This window comes from Erythrolamprus reginae, chromosome 1 (assembly GCF_031021105.1).
Source record: "Erythrolamprus reginae isolate rEryReg1 chromosome 1, rEryReg1.hap1, whole genome shotgun sequence".
Lineage (NCBI taxonomy): Eukaryota > Metazoa > Chordata > Lepidosauria > Squamata > Dipsadidae > Erythrolamprus > Erythrolamprus reginae.
In genome coordinates, this window is record NC_091950.1 from 192262289 (window position 1) to 192287011 (window position 24723).

The following is a 24723-nucleotide window of genomic DNA, read 5'->3' on the forward strand; positions in this document are numbered from 1 at the left end:
TTCCCCCAGCTCGAGAAGTTCCCCAGGGAAAAAATAATGCAAGAAACCAAGATCAAACCAAGGAGATTTGATAACAATCAGGAGATTTAAACCAAGAAGCTTGAAAATTGGTGCATGGTCACCAGCCAGTTGCTTCCCTTACTCAATGAAAAGAATTGCAGAAAATCTGGGGTATCATCAAGTAATGGCTGAAAAATCCATTATTTGGGTATAGAAAAAAAATAGCTATAGATTCTAATAGATAAGAAGAATGTCTGAATCACACAAAATTTCCAGTATGAATGCAATTCACACTATTCATACTTTCTTTGGACTACAATCCACTGGAGTCACAATAATAGCTCAATAGAAGAAAAAAAATCAGTATAAGAAACAAGAAAATCGTGCATTGCCAGTACATAGTTACAAGAACCAGAAGGAACAGCACTGAAGGAAGAGCGAAAAAGGAAAAAGATAACCAAGAACAGCTAAAGAGGAAATAGGAATATGACTTGTTGAAACCAAGCAGTTTCTTGATGCTAAATACATTATCCTGATTCCATTTTTACCACAACTCCTCTGGTTTTTCTTTACGTCATACTAGACAATCTTATGACCCATTGAATCTTCTTTTGAGTGTAAATTTGATGTGATCAAAATGAATAATAAATTTTAGGCTGACCATATTTATTTTACCTCAGCGCTGATAGTCCCATGGTCATCTAAAGAAAATGAATGTATTACAAATAGGGAAAAAAATGTAGTGGTAAATGAACTTTAATAGGCAACTCAATATTTACTTAAAAAGATAGACAGAATGACTATAGGAAGGCAAAAAAGCAGTGGGGAGCATATTTCCAACTTCCTGCTGGCTTCCCGATGGACTTGGCTTCTGGGAAATCAGCAGGAAGTGTTGGAAATCATAATGTGATTGCAGAAATGCTGCCACATGCACAACTTTGCAAATAAAACTGGATTGAACATTGTAGAAATTCTGATTCTACAGGAGTAACAGGCCCTGGGGGTTTTCTTATGCATTCTTTTAAGTTACTGAATTTTAGGTTCCTTGATTCAAAGATTGCTGTTGTATAATAGACTAATTGGGCTAAAGTGAGGGTACAAATAGACAAACACAATGGAAGTTTTAGTAGTACACAGGTAGTCTTCGACCGATGGCCACAATTGAGGTTAAAGTTTTCACTGCTAAGAAAGGCACTTGGCCCCATTTTATGACCTTTATACCACAGTTGTTAAACATATCACTACAGTTGTTAAGTGAATTGTATGGCCCTGCTCACTTTGCATATTGGAAGCCAGTAGATTACAAATGGTTGATCACACGATCCTGAGGTAATACAATGGTCACAAATACACGCCAGTTGTGAAGGGCTCAAATTTTGATCATGAAGATGCTGCAACCGATGTTAAGTGTGAAAAACAGTTATAATTCACCTTTTTAGTGGTATGGTAACTTTAAACTTTGAATGCTTTGCTGTACCAGTGTTTAACTCTCTGAGGCTCACTGTTTCCCCCTCCCTCCTGCCAACATCCCTATAGTTTCAACACAGACTCTCTCTACCTCAAGAACAAGCAGTACAGCATTGCAGACCACTAGAAACACAGTTGTACTGATTGGTTAAAACAGCAGAAAGGAACAAACATTGCAACAGTTGCAATAGCTTTCCTGGTGCCTGCATTTCAGAGCACATCCCAAGCACTGTCAAGTTAGAAAAACTGCAGAAGTGGGTTGTGAACGTAATGGCCACATGAAACGGCCTCAACAGGAAACTGTCTTGTACCATGGTTCATCTGCATCCTTTGGGCAAGTGTCTACATTACTCTAAACCCAAATAAGAGTTAGAACCTTAACTTAGAAGAAGTTGTGGGCCCAGCAGGGAAAAGTCAATGTCAGCTATTTAGGCAGGACAAAATTCCCTTGTGGTTTCTAGAGTTGGCAGAGGTGCCTTTGTTTCCAAAACGAATTTATGGCACAATTTAAGATGAGCACTTAGCTTCTCAATTTTTTTCTTCCTTCACAGTTGTAGCAACAAAAGCCAGAGGAAGGAAGCTTAGGACTTGTGTGAAGCTTCTTGTGGCTTATTTAGAAAATGTGTTTAAAACAGATCTAACTTAACATACCATGTAATTGATACCCAACAACCCTCTGACGTTTCACAGCTTCTTTTGGTCCTACAGGATCTAGGGATGCCAAGGATTAAACCTGAAATAGGTAAACATCTAAACCACAATCCTTTAGTTAGTTAGTATCATAGCTTGATTGTTGCATCCTGTTAAACACCAGGCTAGGAATCAGGAGACTGTGAGTTCTAGTCCCAGTTTAGGCATGAAAGTAGACTGGGTGACCTTGGGTCAGTCATTCTCTCTCAGTCCAACCCACCTCACAGGGTTGTTATGGGGAAAATAGGAGGAGGAAGGAATATCAGGTATGTTTGCTGCCTGAAATTATTTAATAATAAAGGTGGGGTAAAATAGCATCTGCTTAGCCATAAGAAATTTGGTTTTTAGAATTGGTCTGGAAAAAAACCCCCAGGATGACATCAGATTGAAACAAAGAGATTTAAAATAACAATAAAAATCTTTGCTTCTATTAGTGATTGCTTGATTAATGAAAATCAGTTATTACTATAGTATTATACAAAAGATGGTAAGTGTGGAGCAGCCACAGGTATTTCTCATTAAAGTCTGCTGCAGACTTAAAGATCAAGAGGACCTTTTAAAAGCAGCAACAGATCCCAGATACTTCCAAAAGGCTAGCAGATATAAGCCAAACCTCAAGAAACTCACAAATAAATGCAGGACAACTTGATCTTGACAACTGGAAACCTTACAGAACTCTGCTTTTCATTTCAAGGCATTTCCTGTGCTTGCATTTGAGGTTTGTGGAGTTCAAAGTTGCAATGGCTCATTCACCCAGGAGCCCCCACAAAATATCTATTTATGAAACAAAAGGTCCAGCAAAAGTCCACTAAAAGTGGTATCCAAGGTGCATTGTGAGCTACACCAGTTGGCATTTCCCATCTAGCATTCCTCCTCCTTATTCTTTTCCAGCCAACCTAACAAAACTTCGCTGATTTCTTTAAGAGTGGAGATGACATCAGAAAAGAAATCTTACAAACTCTGGATGACAATTGTCTAAATCAGTGTTTACCAACCTTGGCAACTTGGAGATATGTGGACTTCAACTCCCAGAATTCCCCAGCCAGCATTCGCTGGCTGGGGAATTCTGGGAGTTGAAGTCCAAATATCTTTAAGTTGCCAAGTTTGGGAAACACTGGTCTAAATAATAAAACGAGCAAAAATGAAGCTGTCAACCTGGCTGCACGTCTCCGATCCTCTATTGCTTTGCTAGTTCAATCAATCCCAAACAAACTGTGGATTGAGAGCAGCAACAAAATCCAACACACACACACACACACACACCGCGTTTAAAGCCAAGCAGCGAACTTCTAGAGCGAAAGTCCGGGCGCCTCTGACAAATAACGAAAGAGCGAGGCTCACTTTGCAAAATAAACGAAATCATATAAATATATCCAGCTAGACTTTCTCCACCAGCAGGGGCTGCTTACAAGCGCTTCCGGGAAGACTCCAGAGGGGAAATCGAGGCTCGCTGGGAGTCCAAGGGGAGCGCATAGGTGGAGATCGGCCAGAGTCTTGAGACTGAAACCGAGCAGAGGGGAGGGGAGAGAGAGAACTGGGCGCACAAGAGTGGATCTCCAAAGATCTCTCTGCTGCAAGCGAAAAGGAGGAGAGAAGCAACAGCAGCCATCCAGATACAACAGATCGCTAAGTTTTGAAAAGACAAACTCACCACCGCTGAGTTACTGCTTATTTGCTACTGCTGCTTGCACAACAGAGAGAGAGAGAAATACCAACCTAAACTTCTCCGCGCTCTTGCCTTCCGTCTGGAGCCATTCAGAGCCTGCCCACACGGCCGAGGGCTCTCCCCCAGATGTTTATGGCCAAGCCTGCAGGGCCGAGGTTGTCAGCTGCCTGTGGTTAACCCTTTTCGGCCCAGGGCGAAGGGAAGGCGAGAGACCGCCGGCCCCACCTTTCGGGAGCCCCTTCCGAGCCTGCCTTCCTACTCGCCGGCCCTGCGCTTGGGGTCAACCCAGGGGAAAAAAGGGAAGGGGCGGGGAGAGGCCGGGCAAGGGAGCCGTCCACTTCACTCTTCCCCTGGCGGCGGTTTTGCGCGGGGCTGCCTCCCAGGCTCCCGACTTCCCAAAAGGGGGGGAAACGGGAGGAAGCGACGCCCGCGTTGCAGCCGGGACCTTTCGGCCGGAGGGGCGGGGAGTTGTGCGCGGACTTTGCCAAAGCATCTCTTCTCTACCAGGAAAAAGGAAGGATGGGCTCCTTCTGAGTTTGCCTCGGGACTCTCGCTTGCTCTCGCTCTCCCCCTTCGCTTTCCCATTTACGCGGGTTTGATTTCCAGCCACGTCGCCTTCCCCTTCCTTCCCGTCTCAAGGAGCAGCAGGCCCACTATGGGCGAGGGACGCTCTCCTCACCCCAAGCGCTTGCCCTCACTCTTGCCCTTCTGCCCCGTGGCTGCTGCAGCTGGAAATGCGGCCTGTCGTTTTTTGCCAGAGCCGGCTGCCTCTCTGGAGAGCCAAGCCGGGTGGAAAATAGAATTCTTTATTGGCCAAGTGTGGTTGGACACACAAGGAATTTGTCTTTGGTGCTCTCAGTGTACATGAAAGAAAAGATACATTTGTCAAGAATCATGAGGTACAAAACTTATTGATTGTCATAGGGGGTCAAATAAGCATTCAGGAAACAGTCAATATTAATAAACTTATTTTTATTATAAAATATATATATATATATTTATATATAATATATATAATATATATATAAATATATATATTAATAAATTTATATATATATTCAAATTCAGCAAAAAAGCATGTGACACATACAGACAGAATTGTCGGCTATCAATAAAATTAACTGCCTTGGAAATGGCCCTGGGTTGGGCGGAGAGGCAAATAAGGAGCTGTGATGTTCCTTCAATACACCAGGGTGATTCGACACAAAAATATGTAACCCTTCCCTGGTGCAAAGCTGAAGGGATTAGATACTGTAGCCTAGAGGATAATTCTCTGCCTTACAAGGCAAAGGTTGGAGGTTCAAGTCCCAGTGGGTATGGCTAGCTGATGAGGCCAAAATAAGGCCGAAATAGATCTATCCTAGTCTCCCTTAATTTTCAAATTCAGCAAAAAAACATGTGACATATATATATATATACAGTATATACAATACATAAATCAATACAACTACATATAAAAGAAAAATAAAAATAAAAAAACAACAAAGAAAAAACACATTGTTTGGACGTACGTATTTGCAGCATATCCTATAGAAAAAACAGTTCCAACTATGGTAACATTCTATTATAACTCTATTAAAATATTTGCATACGCCAGTTTTGAAAAAGAATACACATCTTAAATTATACAAAACATTCTATATCTTAATATTAATGATAGATTCTAATACCAGGCAATAGTTTTGTCAAATAAATGTTTTTCTGATCTTATTTTAACCACGGTTTTTTCCTTTTTTCTCTAACCACAAATAGATATTACAAATATCTTAAGGATACAAGCAACAAGTCACAGCCCTCGCTTTGGGAAGCACATCAGTAGCAAGAAGAAACCATGGCTTTGGATATAAGGAGTTAAGTGATGTTTCCAAACAGGCCTCAGAAAAAAAAGGTTTACTAATACAGGTCCTCCTGGATTTACAACAGTTCATTTAATGACCGAAGTTGCAACAGCATTGAAAAAAGTGACTTATGACTGTTTATTCACAGTTGTGATCTTTCCAGCGTTCCCCATGATCGTGGGATCAAAATTCAGATGCTTGGCAACTGGTTAGGGTTTTATAACGGTTGTGATATTATCCCAGTGTTCGTGTGTTCATTTTTTGCCATGTTCTGACAAGCAAAGTTGGTGGGGCAAAGTCCCTTTTACAACCCGGTTACTCGCTTAGTAATTGCAGTGATTCACTTAACAAATGAGGCATGGAAAAGTTGTAAAATGAGGCAAAGCTCACTTAACAGGTTTCTCACTTTGCAACATGAATTCTGGGCCCAATTGTGGTCATAAGTCGAGGAATACTTGTACAACATAAAAAAGGGGATGTGTGTTTTTCCTTGGGTGATGGATTTGTGGATTTTGTTTGATCTTTGCTGCAGTTTGTGATACATAGAAACATAGAAGATTGTCAGCAGAAAAAGACCTCATGGTCCATCTAGTCTGCCCTTATACTATTTCCTTTATTTTATCTTAGGATGGATATATGTTTATCCCAGGCATGTTTAAATTCAGTTACTGTGGATTTACCAACCACGTCTGCTGGAAGTTTGTTCCAAGCATCTACTACTCTTTCATGGGATACATGGGATTTGTGATAACCCAAACCAGACTTGGTGCCATCTTTAAAATGCAAACAAATAATACAAAGTTGTCCAGTTGGTTTTTTCAAGCAGCTTCCCTCAACAAAACCCATTGCAAACCAAAAAAATAAATGACTTGACCTGGAGTAGGCAGTATTGGTGAGGTCCATCCATGCTTGTTTTTAATCCTTTACTGAATGTTTAATCATGGTTTCAGAGCCAGTTTGATGTAGTGATTAAAGGCTAAAAGGTGGAAAACCATGAACTCTGTGGTCTTTGAAGCCAGCAAGGACAAACCATTTCTGAATTCTTTCCAATAAAATACTTCAGGAATTTGTCAATTACTATGAGTAAACACTAATCAGAAACAGAAAAAACATGCATAACTGGTTTGATTCACACACAAGGCACAATCTTAAAAAAAAGTAAGAGCTGCACTTGAAATGGCACACAAAAGACCACATCTCAGTGTGTGTGAAGCTAGCTTCCAAACACAGTATACTGGTAATGTGCAATCACATTTAGGTTTAAACTTCAATTGATATACAATTTATAGGATTGCTCAATAGGCATTTGGTGGGCTTTTGTAATTTGCAGGGATCCTTAAAGGAGGACACATCCAGAATTGCTAAGAGAGATGGTACCCTTGCCATAAATTGTGGTTCACAAACTAGAATGTTTCTATACTGGACTACTCCCTTCTAATGCTCAAAATAGTAGCACAAAAGATTGCTGATTAGAGAATTTGCTATAAAAAAAGCATCACACTAAATAGGAAGGGAGTTTGGAAATGCAGCTGTTTCAAAAACCATGCTTGTGTGGCACACTGAATCACATCCTAGTCAACCACATATTTTATTGGTTAGAATTGCTTTAACCCAGCTGGTGGTGTTTAAGTCAGGTTTTTACAAATCAAGAACACTGGGCTATTTGAAGAAACCATGGCAGTAGTGGGTTCTAAATTAGTTTGCTACCGGTTCATGTGTGCGCCCACAACACTTCTGCACATGCGCAGAAGCATCCCGGGTGGGTGGGTGGAGTCTCCCACCACTATCAGTTTGTAGAACTGGGCCGAACCGAGAACACCCTACCACTGAACCATCGGTATTTGGTATGAAAAGAGCTTTTTGCTTTCTAAAAGGAATTTAAAAATAAAAAAATATGAATCAACAGTTCACTGATGTATTGCAGAAAAAATTAAACTGTCCTGAGGAAGAAACTCAATCATATCACCTTGATTTTATTTAGTATGAGATGAGAGACAGGAGACTTGGAAAAGTTTTCAAAATTCAGTTACTGTATCCTACAACACTAATATAGAATTTCAGAAATCCTATTGGTGCCTTTCTTGACCCGGTCTATATCTAAAGGCTAGTATCAATCTTGAAAACCTGTTGAAGTTTTTCTGTTCCTTATTACAATAAACATTGTCAAGGCAAGGTTATTTTGAGTTTCTTCAGCCTATCATTCCCCCCCCCCCCCCACAAAATATACTTCCATTTTGTGCTGGAAACACTTCTAACAACTGAATTTGGCTAATGCAGAGGTGAAAACTTCATTTAGTTGGTTTGTTTTTTAAAATAAAAGTTACACTTTGTACCTTATGCCCCTGTAATAAACACTTCAAGCATAGATCTTGTCTTTGAGAACCATTCACTTAATATTCATAAAATGACTAAATAAATGCCTTTATGCAAAAACATATACAGCTGCTATAAATATAGAACTCAGCCTCTTAAAGTTGATGGTCATAGCCCAAACTTCCTTGCTGACTCTGTGTTTCTTATTACTTCCTGGTTATAGAATATTAACAACATTTACACATTTCCCTATAAAAATGACAGAAAGCACATGCAAATTTTTGTTCCTTATTTTCTTTTGTTTTATGGACCTGTTTCTGTGTTTAGTATGGTACTGGGGAGGAAAATCAGGGCTAACATTTCAAGACTAGCCCCTTGAACTATCTGTTAACTATTCAAAGATGCCCACGTTCTTAAATTGACCACATATCACTCTGCCTCCATCCTGTTCTCATTTTGGGGGCGAGGGTTACATTTTTTTTAAAATTCTTTGTCCAATATACAATACATATGGAAGAGAATAGACATATATAAAGATAGAAAGCAAAAAAGAAGTAGATGGGAGGGAGAGAATATATATGATATAAGAGATAAGGAGAGAATATACAGTATATGATATATATATATATATATATAATATATATATATATATATATATATATATATAGAGAGAGAGAGAGAGATAAGAAGAGAATATATATGATATATGAGATAAGGAAAGACAATTGGACAGGGGACGATAGGCACATCAGTGCACTTATATACGCCCTTTACTGGCCTCTTAGGAACCTGGAGAGGTCAATTGTGGATAGTCTAAGGGAGAAATGTTGGGGGTTGGGAGTTGACACCATTGAGTCAGGTAATGAGTTCCACGCTTGGACAACTCGATTGTTAAAGTCATATTTTTTACAGTCAAGTTTGGAGCGGTTAATATTAAGTTTGAATCTGTTGTGTGCTCTTGTGTTGTTGCGGTTGAAGCTGAAGTAGTCGTTGACCGGAAGGACATTGCAGCATATGATCTTGTGGGCAATACTTAAATCGTGTTTTAGGCGCCGCAGTTCTAAGCTTTCAAGACCCAGGATAGATAGTCTATTTTCGTAGGGTATTCTGTTTCGAGTGGAGGAGTGAAGGGCTCTTCTGGTGAAATATCTTTGGACGTTTTCGAGAGTGTTGATGTCTGAGATGTGGTGTGGGTTCCAGGCAGATGAGCTGTATTCGAGAATGGGTCTGGCATAGGTTTTGTAGGCTCTAGTCAGTAGTGTGAGATTGCCAGAGCAGAAGCTACGTAGGATCAGGTTAACAACTCTGGAAGCCTTTTTGGCGATATTGTTGCAGTGGGCTTTAGCACTTAGGTCGTTTGATATTAGTATTCCAAGGTCTTTTACTGAGTGTGGGTTGGCTGCGAGAATTTGTTTAAATGGGACACAATAGTAGCAAACTCTTAATCCAGGGCTCTTTTTTAACAAACAAAAGAATCTTGGTGTAAAAAAAAATGATGGCTTTAAAACTAGAGAGTGAACCTTCATTATTCTTTTTTTTTTTTTTTTTTGCTATGCAAGGGGAAAGATAAAGAGATAAAACCTTTTCTTGTTCCTTTAACAGCTGCAAGGGAGGTAGATATTTAGCAGCTGTAACTTTCCTGGTATGGAAATGATGCAGCCCGGGGAAGTTTCAGTTTTGGAGTTTGGATACACCTGCTACCCCGCCCTTCTCAGCTGCTAAAGGCCCAAGATCTTTGCCAGGAGGGGAAAAAAATATAATAAATGGTGGCAATGTGCTTTGTCCAGCTGCTCCCTGAAATTGCTAAGAGCTAGCCGTTTACGGAGGAAGTTGATCCTCATTATTTCCTGCCAAGTCCAACAGTTGCAGATTTATATAACACATCTCTCCTTTGTACTTCACATCACTTAATCAGGGGAAAGGGGGGGGGGGAGAATGACCATCTTTGTTTTATTTTATTTTGCTTGCATTTGATATTCTTAAATTATTTATATCCTGCTTTGCTAAGCAAAAAGCGCCTTCAAACACTCAACAACCAGTGTTTGTGTCATCAAACAAACATAGCTTTATATAAAGAGCGTAGCTGGGGCAAACCCCAGTTGTGTCCAGTTGCTGAGAAAATGGGATGTGCCTCTGAGAAAATCTCAACCCCAAGTCTAATTTGAACCCTGGTGTGTGTGTGTGTGTGTGTGTTAGAGCAGGTCTTTAAAGGAGGAACATTGGACATACCTTAAGCAGTTTTATGTATGACCTGCCCCACGCAGCTACAAGCAGAGGGATCAGGCTTAGTTCAGAGTTCTTTATGGCAACTAGATAATATAACCAGAGTTCACATTGCCAGTTCTGCCAACTGAGTTTTCAATTGTTTAGTTTTAGCTCTCCACTGAAGGCAGTTAAGGGAGGGACTCATTTTATGGGAGTTGTCCTGTATCGGCAATTACAAATGCAGGAAGTCACACGTAGAATTCTTTATAGCAGCTATAAATTTTACTATTGTGCAAAGATTCAGGCAAAACAAGTTTAAGTCAGAAGCCCAAATTCCAGTGACACACGTCTAGGAAATCCAGAGCAAGGTTGAAGCTATTTGCCAACAAAAGTCACACTTGAATCCTCCTCCTGTAGAATATGCTCCATCACATTTTATCATTCCCACAAAATTAAATGTTGTATGGTACGTCATTTAAGTCACTTGCACGGTGTTGCCGTGACAGTATTAATTCATTCAATTTCTACACCGCCCCTCTCACCTAGGTGGCCGGGCAGTTTACAACATCAACGAAGGGGGTGTTCACTTACCTTCCCTACCGGTTCACAAATGTGAGCATGCGTGCATGCGAATGGCTTCAAAAAGTGCCTAAATAGGATGGCATAGCGCCAGGGTGGGTGGGGGTGTCCAGAGGGCCTGCCCATAGGTCGCTACTACCAGTTTGTCTGAACTGGCCGAACCGGTGGAATACCACCTCTGAACATCAACTCTTCATTCTTTACAACCTCTTGGTGGTGTCACTTGCTCCCTTTGTGGATACCCGTACCGTAAGACCATCCACACTGGTGGAGTAAACAAAAGACAGATTGTCAGATGATGGGGAACAAACAGTGGTTGGACTGTAGATTTGTATTCTCTTATGCTAATTGGGAAAATCCTTGTGATTGTCTTAAGTATAGGCCTTTCTTGTTCACGCTCCGTGGTTTCATTTTGGCTAATATTTGAATAGGGGGCCTCTTCTATAGAAAAACATTATTTCTTCTGTTATCATTTAAAATTATTTTACAGAGGTTATGATTACCTAGCCATACATACATATATATATGTAGATTGTTCTGAGTTTGGGTTTTACCCCGTGTAATATTTATATGTAATAACTATATTCAAAGCAGCACAAAGCTAACAACTTCAACCTGGTGATGGTGAATGTGATTTCACAGAAACGTCGCATGGACACTCAAAATATTACATGGGGTAAAACCCGAACTCAGAACAATCTACATACATATACCCATTAAAATCTACAAAAACAAATAAACACACACACACACACACACACACAAGGCAGAAGCCCCAGGATCTAATCCCAGTAAGGGTATGGCTAGCTGATGAGGCCAGAACAAGGCCAAAATAGTGCTATCCTAGTCTCCCTTAATTTTAAATATTCAGCAAAAACATGTGTGTGTGTGTGTGTGTGTGTGTGTGTGTGTGTGTATATATATATGTAGATTGTTCTGAGTTCAGGTTTTGCCCTGTGTAATATTTTGCATATTTTGCATATTTTGAACTCAGAACAATCTACATACATATACCCGTGAAAATTTACGAAAACACACACACACACACACATATATATATATAATTTTTTTTAATATATATCTATATATATTTATTATATATAGGATATCACGCCTAATCTACAACCATTAACTAATCAGCATACCTCAGCTACATCAACGACCCCAGGCATTACCCCACTGACTCACCAGGAAGTTTCTACACAGCAGGCAATTGCTGAGCCATCAAGCCACACCCAGCCACCAGTATTTATAGAAGGAAGGCAGCTCAGGACTCGCAGTGTTCGCCCTAGGACAGAAACACCAGCCTGAAGATGACGAGTGAGACCTCGTCGAAACGTCGCCAGAAATTTCCAAATCCTACATGGGAAGAAACCCGAATATACCAAGACCATCATACCTGTACCCGTGAAAATCTACGAAAACAAATAAACACACACAGACACAGACACACACACACACACACACACACAAGGCAGAAGCCCCAGGATCAAATCCCAGTAAGGGTATGGCTAGCTGATGACGCCAGAACAAGGCTGAAATAGTGCTATCCTCGTTTCCCTTAATTTTAAATATTCAGCAAAAACGTGTGATACACGCACACACACATATTCATATATATACACGCACACACACATATAAATACATACATAGATACATACAAATTAAAAATAGGCAGTTGTGATAGGTGCACAGTTCACTCAAGAACAATTTGAGACTGGCTTTAAGTTAAAATTATTTGCTCATAATAACCCTTCTCTGTTTTTTCCTTCCTCGCCAGCAGTATTCAGTGGCAGAACAGGATTTACTGTGTTAGGTTAGACTTTTCATTGACATTTTTTCCCTGCAGCGTAAAACAGCAGAACAAAAAAATCAAAGAAACCAATTGGCTTTGAGGATGGTAGATGAAAAGGCAGAAACTGGCCAGAAAAGAAAAAATAACAAAACATTTATTTACACTGATATTGTTCCACCATATTTGTAGCATCAAGTATACTTGGAGTAGTGTTTTTTTTTTTAAATCAATACTTATTAAACAATATTTGAAGATTATTTTGAGTAGTCCACCCCGGATTTATTTACTTAATGAATTTATTAGCTTTCTCTCAGTCACGTAAGCTCCTGGAGATGGTTTATAGAAAAATAATGAATCAAGAAAAGCCATAATGCACTTCAAGGAGCAATAATACCATAACAAAACACAATGTTCTAAACATGGGTTTACAAATAACTTTGCCTGAGGACATGTTAGAAAATCATGTTATAGCAACTTTAAGGCTAGCAGGTCAAAGCTGTTCCAGTCTCTGCAGTTAGTCATTCCACAGTGAAGGAATGGCCACAGGGAGAGTTAGCATAGCGGAGAAAATTTAACAAGCAAAATGGAGACTGCATCCCCTCCCCCCACCTTCTGAATTTGACCGTGTGGAAATATTCGAATATCTATGATGATCAACTGGAGAGAGAAATTACAAGCTTTGTGTAAATGGGATTTTTGGAAAATCAAAATAATAAGCATTGTAATTGTAGCCTAAAGCATAGGATTATGTGATTCTATGGTTATCATTCCATCAATTATAGTTAGTTATCATCTAGTTAATTTTTTCCTTTGGGTCTCTCTGTTCTTGCCTATAGCATGTTCCTAGGAGAACTCAGCTGATTTTATTTATTTATTTATTTATTTATTTATTTAGTTAGTTAGTTAGTTAGTTAGTTAGTTATTTAGTTAGTTATTTTGTCCAATACATAATACACATTGAAGAGAAAGATATGTAATAATATAAGTAAAGAAAAGAATAGAAGAAAAGATATAAAAGTATAGGTGAACATATTTGAAAGGAAGAAAAGATAAATGAGATAAGGAGAGACAATTGGACAGGGGACAGAAGGCACACTGGTGCACTTATGCACGCCCCTTACTGACCTCTAAGGAACCTGGAGAGGTCAATCCTGGATAGTCTAAGGGAAAAAATGTTTGGGGTTAGGGGTTGGCACTACTGATTCAGGTAATGAGTTCCCGCTTTGACAACTCGGTTGCTGAAGTCATATTTTTTACAGTCAAGTTTGGAGCGGTTAATATTAAGTTTGAATCTGTTGCGTGCTCTTGTGTTGTTGCGATTGAAGCTGAAATAGTCATTGACAGGTAGAACGTTGCAGCATATGATCTTGTGGGCAATACTTAGATCGTGTTTTAGGCGACGTAGTTCTAAGCTTTCTAGACCTAGGATTGATAGTCTGCTTTCGTAGGGTATTCTGTTTCGAGTGGAGGAGTGAAGGGCTCCTCTGGTGAAGTATCTTTGGACATTTTCAAGGGTGTTGATGTCCGAGATGTGGTATGGGTTCCAGACAGATGAACTGTATTCAAGGATGGGTCTGGCAAAAGTTTTGTAGGCTCTGGTGAGTAGCGTGAGATTGCCAGAGCAGAAGCTGCCTAGGATCAGGTTAACAACTCTAGAAGCCTTTTTGGCGATATTGTTGCAGTGGGCTTTGGCACTTAGATCATTTGATATTAGTATTCCAAGGTCTTTTACTGAGTGGGGGTTGGCTGTGAGATTTTGTTTATTCAGTTTATATATGAGGTTCGGATTCTTCTGGCCCAATTCCTAACTGTTTGTTGCAGGTTCAATTCTGCTTCCCTACCCATTAAACCCATAAATAGTTAAACCTGGGGTGGCTATATTTTCCCCCTCCAGCCCAGGGGTCCCCAAACCCCAGACCGTGGTCTATTTGAAACTGGGCAGCAGGAGAAATGGGCTTATGTGTAAATGAATGGAGAACATTTGTACTTGCAGATGATTCTTCGTGTGAGAGAGCCCTCCACTTGCACGAGTAGGCCACTTGCGTGAATGGAGCTTCACGTGTGAGTGTAAAAAGCCTTTGGGTGCATGCAAAGCTCCATTTGCATGAGAAAAGGATGCGAATGCAGGTCACACAAATAGAGCTGAGCACACACACACACACATGCCAGGATGCACCATCAAGCTGGAAAGGTTGAGGACTGTTGCTCTAGCCCATCTTCCTACCCCTTCCTTAAGAGACTAAGACTTAGGTTCTTAGAAATATATATTTTGCTATTATTATTATTATTATTATTATTATTATTATTATTATTATTATTTATTAGATTTGTATGCCGCCCCTCTCCGAAGACTCAGGGCGGCTCACAACAGCAATAAAAAACAGTATAACAATGGGACAAATCTAACAATAAAATATATAAAAACCCCAACAATTAAAAACCATACAGCACATACACACCAAACGTGAAATATAATAAGCCTGGGGGAGATGTCTTAGTTCACCCATGCCTGGTGATATAGTTGGGTCTTAAGTAACTTGTGAAAGACAAGGAGGGTGGGGGCTGTTCTAATCTCCGGGGGGAGTTGATTCCAGAGGGCCAGGGCCGCCACAGAGAAGACTCTTACCCTGGGGCCCGCCAAATGACATTGTTTGGTTGACGGGACCCAGAGAAGGCCAACTCTGTGGGACCTTATCGGCTGCTGGGATTCGTGCTTCACTTTGAATCTATGTGATCAGGTTTGATAAATTGACAGTTTAAGCTTAATGAGTTCTTACAATCGGCCTCTCCTCTCCTCTTCTCTCCATCAGACTTGCCCCACAGAAACCTCTCCTTTCTTATCTCCCTTTCTCTCTCAGACTGGCCCCATTGATCCTCGCCTATCGCCTTCTCTCCCTCAGGCCTGCCCCACAGAAGCCTCTCCTTTCTTATCCCCTTCTCTCCTTTTATCAGAGTGTGCTCATGTAAGGCAACTGGCAGTTGGAACAGAGTTCTTTTCAGGTGAGGATTGGAAATAGAACTTTTAACACATTAGCATCGGACCATGTTAATAACGATATAAGAAATACTAATCCTTTCTTAGCAAGCACTTAGAAGCCAAGAGGAACATACTGTATATACCAAGTTTCAAGTTTGTAGGCTTTACAGTTCTGGAGATTTCGTGATGATGTGTGAGTGGCATTTGGCTTTCAGAATGATAGATAGATAGATAGATAGATAGATAGATAGATAGATAGATAGATAGATAGATAGGCAGGCAGGCAGGCAGGCAGGCAGGCAGGCAGGCAGGCAGGCAGGCAGGCAGGCAGGTAGGTAGATAAGATAGGTAGGTAGGTAGATAAGATAGATGGATGGATGGATGGATGGATAGATTGATAGACTGATAGATTGATAGATTGATAGATTGATAGATTGATAGATTGATAGACTGATAGACTGATAGATTGATAGATTGATAGAATTGATAGATTGATAGATTGATAGATTGATAGATTGATAGATTGATAGTTTGATTGATAGATTGATTGATTTCAGTAAGGGTGGAATCCCTAAATCTGCTATAATCACATACCCCAAAAAGGATTTGTGGGGATACTACTTGGAAGAGTTCCCACCAGCATCCAGCAGTGTCCCAAGAGTTTATGATAATTTTCCACTTCCAGTGACCTCAGTTATGGTAGTTACCATGGAGGGAGCATCGATGCTCTGGGGCTACTGGTGGCAGAACCAAGGAGACAGTAGCAGGAACTAGAATAATTAAACAGCAGGATAATCATTAAACAGCAGGACTTGTTTCACCCTTATATATCTGTCCCCTGCCAAGGCTCTCCCTGAAAGACAAGCTGGTTTATGATTGACCAAGCCCCTCCCTTCCCTGCTGAGTCTTTCAGATTCTGTTTCAGTGAATTTTATTACTGATGTTTCTTCTTTCAGTAAAGTGTTACAGGACTATTTTTGTGACAGTGCTTACCAAGGTGGTTCATTATATACTGCTCAAAAAAAATAAAGGGAACACTTAAACAAGTCAATATAACTCCAAGTAAATCAAACTTCTGTGAAATCAAACTGTCCACTTAGGAAGCAACACTGATTGACAATCAATTTCACATGCTGTTGTGCACATTCAACTTTGTACAGAACAAAGTATTCAACGAGAATATTTCATCCATTCAGATCTAGGATGTGTTATTTGAGTGTTCCCTTTATTTTTTGAGGAGTGTATTTCTGGTAAGGCTTTCCATCAGCTCAGGTGACAGTGGAACCTTTTCTTTTTAAGATCACTTTTTAGGCACATGGGGTTAATCAATCAGGTCATTGCAGGTCATGGGTCTCGTTTTATATCCAGATTTTGAAATGGTCTCTTCCACCTATTAAATTGTTCAGTTTCATTTGTCATCTTTGTATCATTGAGCTCTAGAGAAACAAATGGAGAAGGTGAATCAATGACTAGAACCACATTTCAGATACTCTGTTATTAGCAGGACACTTGGACTGAATGTTGCCACATGCAGAATTCACCTGTACATCATAACTCAATACATTTCTCTAAGGGCTTGATCCCTTTTCAAATAGTCTTTGACTAGTAGCAACCATGTTTTGCTCTTCAGACCACCAGCATTCATTGCATCTTGGGGAAACGTAGGTTTCTCAGCTCCTCTTAAATAAACACGTTTTGCAAAACCTATGCATACCAGACTCGCAAGGTATGAAGGCATCAAGATTCGGGTAGGGATTGTGTGTGACTTTCCACTAAGTTTCTGTTTTCTTCCCATCCATGTAAAAGACCTGAAGTTAAATTTTGTTCACCCCCTTCCCCAATACCAAATAGCCCTGTGATCTTTCATTGGGATTCCCTGCTTCTTTGAAGATTAATCTGATCCACTTTAATAATAATAATATTTTATTAGATTTGTATGCCGCCCCTCTCCAAAGACTCGGGGCGGCTCACAACAGTAATAAAAACAGTATAACAATGGGACAAATCTAATAATAAAAATATATAAAAACCCCAATAATTAAAAACCATACAGCACATACACACCAAACATGAAACATAAAAAGCCTGGGGGAGATGTCTTAGTTCCCCCATGCCTGGCGATATAGGTGGGTCTTGAGTAACTTGTGAAAGACAAGGAGGGTGGGGGCCGTTCTAATCTCCGGGGGGAGTTGATTCCAGAGGGCCGGGGCCACCACAGAGAAGGCTCTTCCCCTGGGGCCCACCAAACGACATTGTTTGGTCGACGGGACCCGGAGAAGGCCAACTCTGTGGGACCTTATTGGCTGCTGGGATTCGTGCGGTAGAAGGCGGTTCCGGAGGTATTCTGGTCCAATGCCATATAGGGCTTTAAAGGTCATTACGAACACTTTGAATTTATTTATTTATTTATTTATTACTTAGATTTGTATGCCGCCCCTCTCCGAAGACTCGTGACCGGAGGGAATTGTGACTGGAAACTGATCGGCAGCCAGTGCAGGCCATGGAGTGTTGTAGAAACGTGGGCGAATCTAGGAAGCCCCAAAATAGCTCTTGTGGCCGCATTCTGCACGATCTGTTAGAGTGTTTAAAATGCAGTCACTGACTCTGTGGGTGTGTGGGTGTCCATCAGAATTTCAGAACTGGGTTGTAAATACTTCTGCGGAAGACCATTGTTTCTTGAAATGGTTACTAAGGATCAAGTCATAAGTTGAAGATTACCTCCATTGGCATTTTAATTTGTCTCTTTTTTTAAAGAGAGAGCTTTTTTTGAGTAATTTTTATGTTCATTGTCAGTTCAGACCTTATGAGTTAAAATTGATAAAACATTGGGAAGATAAGTTTGCTGTTTTTATTTTTTTATTTCTACTATTATTATGCTAAAGCTATTTTTTCCTTCTTTGATTAATGAAGCACAGTACACATAGAGATATGTACACAAACATGGATCCCAGAACTTAGTGTTGTGTTAGAAAAGATTAGTAAAAGCTGACAAATTCATATTTGCAATTATCCAACAAGCTAAGTAGACCATATTAATGATCCTTACACAGCAAGACTGAATGGAAACATTGCATTATTAAAATGGTTCTTATACAACGATACTTGTTCAGAATGAATAAGTTCTTCCAGTAGCCAGGAAAAGATTTTGGTTATGCTAGATCAGTGTTTTTCACACTTTTAACATGAGATGTGTAGATTCCCAAAATTCTGGCCAAATTCGACAAACACTGTACCAGAGTGCTCTTTCCAATGGTTGGGTAGCTGAACTTTGCTGGAGGAAACTTGGAGTGACCTTATATTAAACATGGTCTATTACTGTCAGCATCTTCATCTTTTTCTTACAAAAAGTAAAAACAGGAACTGCTTAGTCAGCTTCCACATGAAGCCAATGTTGCCTCCTGCGAGAGAGGAAACCACAGCAAAGAAGACAAATATAAACTTCAAGAGAGCATAAGAGTTTAGAAATGTGAAAATTCTATGCTAACAACAGGAGGAGCACAACCAGAGAACATTTTAAAACGTATACCCTGTCATTTGCAACAAAATCTGGTCAGTCAAGCACAATTCATTTGCAAATTTAGAAAATCAAACCAAGATTCGTTGTAGATTAAAATTAAAACATAACCCTTGTTGAGATGATATCTATTTAATGTATATTAGGATATCACCATAGCATTTAGGCTTATATACTGCTCCCCCCCGCTGTTGGTGGGTGTGGAGTGGGTGGGTGGGTTGCAGTGAAGAAGCATTATTTGCGTTTTGCCCCCAACAATCTGAATCCTCATTTTACTGACCTTGAAAGGATGGAAGGCTGAACCTTGAGCCCCATCAGGACCTAACTCCAGGCTGCGGACAGTTTGCCTGCAATATTGCACTTTAACCACTGTGCCACCAGCTTTACATAACTTAAAATATAAATTATTTGCTATCAAAATATCCACACACACTCCTAAAATTAATGTGAAAATCCTAGAACAGGGATGAACAGAGCTTGAATAGATACTGGTAGTAGATAAAATAGGTCATCATCAGAAGCTATGGAGTCTCCCCAGGTGCATGCTCACTATCAATTAAAAAAATCTATCTTTATTTATTTATTTATTTATTTATTTATTTATTTATTTATTTAATTGGATTTGCATGTAGGCGGCTCACAGCATATACAAGAAACAATAATAAACAATCCAATTAATAATACATTAAAAAACAATCCTAAAAATTCTACTTTAAAAAACTTCCATTAACCATTCATTCGACAATCATACTAAAAAACATTCATTGGTCAGGGGAAAGATCTAGAAACCCCAGGCCTGCCTGGTGGCAAAGATGAGTTTTTAAGCTCTTTCGGAAGGCAAGGAGGGTGGGGGAAGTACGACTCTCTGGGGGGAGCTGATTCCAGAGCCCCCCCCCAGAAGACTCTTCCCCTAGGTCCCGCCAAGTGACATTGTTTGGTCGACAGGACCATAAGGAGACCAACTCTGTGGGACCTCACCGGTTGCTGGGATTTGTGCGGCAGAAGGCGGTCTCGGAGATAGTCTGGTCCTATGCCTCCTTGTGATCATCCTTGGGCTACAGCTATAGAGATTATGAAACCTTCAGATCCTATAATCACTTGCCATGTCTCTGGCAAGAACAAGGAATCAAGAACTGTACAGATTTGAATAAGGGTTCTTTTTTACTCTGATCTTGGGTAAATAACATGGTTTATATTTTTGTCCCGTCTGTAGGCTGCCCGTTCAGCAAAACTCAGGGTGATGTACTAATAAAAAAATAAAAAACGAAATCTAATGTAAGAATGGGGGAAACCAACAGGAATTCCCCAACCTCCTTTATACTGAGTTCATTAAGGTGGAGTGACTTTCAAATGCCGTTTCCCAGACATCTCATCATCAACTTGAGTTGCCATTGATGAGATAATCTGTTCACTGACTCACTAGCAGCTTTCCCACAAACCCTCAGAGCAGTGGATACTGGCTGAAGAAGGAACAACACCATCAAGTCTTAAGAATAAAAAAAATCAAGGAGTCAAAAAAAGAGAAGTGCCTATCAATGGTTTAGCCCAGCAACTCTAACCATTTGGGCACCAGAAACCGGTTCAGTGGAGAAGGGCTTTTCCATGGACCGGAGGGAATGTGGTTTCACATGCTGCCTCCATCCTATGGTTGGGGGGTTTGCTTGTCCAGCTTTTGTACTTCTGCTGTTGGGAAATAGAGAAAAGAGGCAGAGAATCCTCTCTTTGTCTGTTCTCCACTTCATTCTCATGTCCCTGAGCCATGCATGAATCCTTCCCAGCTGTCTTTGCCAAACTTGATGGCTTTGATTTAGTTTCTTGAGATAAAAGTGAATGATAGTTTGCTAGTCAAATCAAGGGGGATTTCAAAGGGAGAGGAGGGCAGGTAACAATCTGAAAAATGGGGCGGGGAAGGTAAAGGGGGGCTGAGGCTGGCATAATAAGTATTATGTAGTTGCTGGTTTGGAGTAGTAACCTTAATGAAAGACATACCTGGGAAGATCAAATCATCAGATTGTGTACCAAGATGAAATAATAATAATAATAATAATAATAATAATAATAGACTTGTAAGCTGCCACTCTCCGGAGAATTCCTTGTGTGTCCAATCACACTTGACAAGTAAAATTCTACTCTACTCTATTCTATTCTACTCTACTCTTTTCTTTTCTTTTTTTCTATTCTATTCTATTCTATTCTATTCTATTCTATGTTTTCTTACTAAGTCACGGAGTCCGAGGCTCTCTTAGCTAGAGAGAACTAAACAAAATTGCTGCAGAAAGAAAGTTGAAAATATGAGAGATGTGTCAACACCATTGCAAAGCTCTACAGCTCCACAAAACTATCCAAAAGTCCCAATTTACTGTACTGAGATGGGAAAGTTTCACCTACTAGAGCAGAGGTAGGCAAAGTTGGCTCTTCTGTGACTTACAAACTTCAAACTAGCTTGGGAATTCTGGGAGTTGAAATCCACATGTCATAAAAGAGCCAACTTTGCTTACCCCTGCACTAGAGTATACTAATGTGAATACAAACCTCGTAAATAGTCTTCCAGGAGGTCCATATTTCCCTTGAAGGTGGGAAAAAAGTGTCGTGATATTTGGTTCCCTTTGGAGACAACATAGGAATAGTTATGGACATATGGAGCTCTGCAATGGAAAGCGCAATCCTGCAGTGGGTTAGTTGGATCCCAGCAGATCATTGACCTTCAAAGATGATTCCTCCATGTAACATAACAGAGTGTTTGTCTAGGTAGATGTCCTCTGTTTTCCAGCTGAAAACACTACTTAATTACTAGATCCAACTTTGCCTGTGTCAGCAGCAGGCTGGCCCTGAAATGGAGGCTCTAGTGTAAGCCTCAGCAAATGATAATCTTGCAACTGGAGCAAGGTCACTGTGTGGATGGAGCTTTAAGGACTCTACTGGGGTTATTCTAATTCCACTTTCATAAAAATATCCAGATTCCTAATAGGTCAGTAAGGGGTGAGTACAAGTGCACTAGAGTGCCTTCCGTCCCCTGTCCTATTGCTCTCCTATATCTCCTATACCTTTCTTCTATTCCTATGTCTTTTCTTCTATTCTTTCATTGATATGTTCTATTACTATATATTCTTTTCTATTCTTTCTTAGATATATTTTACTATGAGTATCTCCTCTATAACCTTCATCATGTATTTTACTATGTGTATATAGATATATACCCACTAAAACCCTCATTGTGTATTGGACAAAATAAATAAATAAATAAAATAAATAAATACTTTATTCCTAATTTCATACTCCAGTTGAGCCTTTGTCCTCCTTCATACTTCTGCAATGTTCAGGTTGGATAGCAGGAAGAACTTCCCAACTCTGCAAGCTGGAAAATATAGAACCAGCTGCCATATGATGTGGCAAATTCACCTTTGCTAGAAGTCTGAATATATTGTACTGAGCAGTGGGCTTGGATTAGATACTCTCTTGCGGTACCTTCCAATTCTGTGTTGCTATGATTCGGTGCTGCAACTACAAGTGTAACCTCCACAGTAAAATTATTATTATTATTATTATTATTATTATTATTATTATTATTATTATTATTTATTATTATTATTATTATTATTATTATTATTATTATTATTATTATTATTAATAATTATTATTATTATTAATTAGATTTGTATGCTGCCCCTCTCCATAGACTCGGGGCGGCTAACAACAGTAGTAAACAGCATACAACAAATCTAATGTTTAAAAGAATGAAGACTTGCTGAGAGAATGAAGAATGAAGACTTTTCCTGTTGCTACAGGCCATGGATACCTAGAAGAAGTGTAGGAAGTGGGGTGGGCAGACCCCAAAACTGATCTTGATCCACTTAATGTGGCGAGAGGCGCTATGAGAGTCAAAAATGAGGAATTACGATTCCATTACTGGCTAACTAGTTCTGTGAACCAGCCCTCCAAAGATCAATGCCATGGAAGATAATCTGTGCCTTACTTTTTGATTTACTTTGAGAAAGATAATGTCTCTTTTGCCACTGGTGACTTACAGCATCTTCTCAGCTTTCTTAAAGTGATAGAAAGCCTGGCCTTGCTGTTGCTACTGTGGCACAGTGATGGATGGATGTGCTTAAAAGATGCTAGTGGGGACATGGCCAATCTCTCTGTGGCGCACGCTTTAAGTGTTAGTTCTCAATCATATATCACGCGATGTAATTGATTCATCATTCCTATTAGTGTCAATCTTGCCCTCCTAGATTGAAAGAATCAAAGAAAGAGTGTCAAGGCAGAGCCAGGATTAAGGTGGTGAATATGATGTTGATAATAAACAGCTTATGTCCTGTGATGGTACCTTTAATATTATTAAACAACATCTCCCTGTCCTAGGTCCTTGGGAACAGGTCTTTGTATTTTATTATTTTCTCAAGTTCTTTGTCATCTCTTCTGCTATCTCCGGGTACTGTAACATCCACTATCCAGACTTTTTCCTTTCTTATCAATATTATTATAATTAACTTAAGGATTTATTGGGATGCCATAATTTTCTATCATAAAAGGGTTTTTTCCTCTCGCCATATGATTCTCAGTCATGTCCATTAATGCCCTGCTGCTGCTCTGGCCATGCCTTTCTGGTTCTTTGTAAGCAAATATGGTTTACACTTACGCCACCCTGGTGTAGTGCTTAGAAAGCAGTATTGCAAGTTAACTCACTGCTCACTGCCAGGAGTTCGATTCTGACCAGCTCAAAGTTGACACAGCCTTCCCTCCTTGCAAGATTGGTAAAATGAGGACCTAGATTGTTGGGGGCAATATGCTGACTCTGTAAACCTCTTAGAAAGGGCTGGGAACACTGTATATATGTCTAAGTGTTATTTGCTATTGCTATTCTTTCTTATCACATCCTGCCCAGGAGATTCACAAGTTAGTGGAGAAAATGGCATTAAGATTGTTAGTTATGGAAACAGCCTCTTTCGCAGGGAGATAATCTTCTGAATCATAAGAATGATCCCTTTGGTTAATGATTTGTTCCCTGCTGAGGTTTATTTCTCCCCCCCCAGAACATCAGACTTCCTCTACCCAAGTTGGCGGTACCCATAGCTTTGAATTTTTCCCCGGTGTAAGCAGCTTTATGAGCAAACTCAAACATTCCACCATGATCACAGCTTTAATGTTTACCACCTTTGAAATCTGATGCCCATGTCAGTGTTTTAATTAGCACCGCTTGGGCTATGCCAGCCCGCAGTTCATCTCTGCTCGTATGACTGACTAAGGGCATTTTATTATTATACAGGATGCCACTTGCAGCTTCTTCCCCCATTGGGTCAGGAAGAGGTGAGAAAAGAAAAGATAACTGCTAAGAAAGTACTGTAGCTTCATAGAGTCCTGTGCAGGTCCATGGAGAAACACAAAGTGCAATATCAGGGCTACAAAGGACCCCAAACAGAAATCTCAACTAATATTGATGAGGAATCCAAAGTTACCATGGATAGATCATCCAAAACATTCCAGATAAAGCTACAGAGGGAGAGAATTGAAGTCTGATGATGATCTGTGTAAACATGGGTTGGTTGTTTATTTAAGGAATTTTGGCGCAGTGGTTAAAGGCTAAGGGCATGGGGCTGGAAATGTGGAGAGTGTGAGTCCGAGACCCATACTAGGCATGAAGCTAGCTGGATGACCTTGGGCCAGTCCCTCTCCCTTTGC

At 40.0% G+C, this 24723-nt stretch overlaps 1 protein-coding gene and 1 long non-coding RNA gene across 3 annotated transcripts in view; one reads left to right on the forward strand and one right to left on the reverse strand.

Moving 5' to 3' along the window:
• Positions 1-4320, reverse strand: part of WIPF1 (WAS/WASL interacting protein family member 1) — an 85742-nt gene extending 81422 nt beyond the window's left edge. Inside the window, exon 1 of one of the 2 annotated variants that reach the window (XM_070731777.1) lies at positions 3874-4320. The gene's annotated coding sequence lies outside the window, so the exon portion shown is untranslated. Of the gene's footprint in view, positions 1-3808; positions 3830-3873 lie in introns of those variants that run through there. The other variant, XM_070731778.1, reaches the window with a different exon arrangement.
• Positions 3568-7833, forward strand: LOC139156317 (uncharacterized). The gene is made up of 2 exons (XR_011557284.1): positions 3568-4722; positions 5576-7833. It is a non-coding gene; the product is annotated as an uncharacterized lncRNA (long non-coding RNA).
• Positions 7834-24723: the final 16890 nt, after the last annotated feature.